A 479-nucleotide genomic window follows, 5' to 3' on the forward strand; every position below is an offset into this window, starting at 1 on the left:
CCATCAGTTAACGGCCTCCTTCCCCCATCCCCTGAATGCATGCAGCCTGGACCAGTGTAATTCATTACACAATCCTCTTCACTAGGATAAGCCTATTTAAAGGGTCAGTGCACCCAAGCGGATATTTCTGTTCCTCAGAGATGCTGGAGATTTAAAGGTGAACTCCAGATATAAAAAACACAAACTGATACGGCTTGGTATTTATTACATAGTTACATAGTTACATAGTATTTGAGGTTGAATAAAGACATTAGTCCATCAAGTCCAACCAATTAATACATCCTTTAATGTGATTTTGTAAATGTAAGCAGTACAGGTTCCAGATTTTAAACAGCCTCTTGTAGGACCTGTACAGCAGATCTTAGACTGGGAGAAGCAGCACAAGCAGTTATGCTGCAGTACAAAGCATGCTGATAGGAGGAGACTGCAGAGGGAGAGAAATTAGCTCGTCGGTCTGCTGTTTCTCTTTTCATTGCCCA

This window comes from Nanorana parkeri, unplaced genomic scaffold (genome assembly GCF_000935625.1).
Source record: "Nanorana parkeri isolate BGI_ZX_2015 unplaced genomic scaffold, ASM93562v1 scaffold389, whole genome shotgun sequence".
Taxonomy (NCBI): domain Eukaryota; kingdom Metazoa; phylum Chordata; class Amphibia; order Anura; family Dicroglossidae; genus Nanorana; species Nanorana parkeri.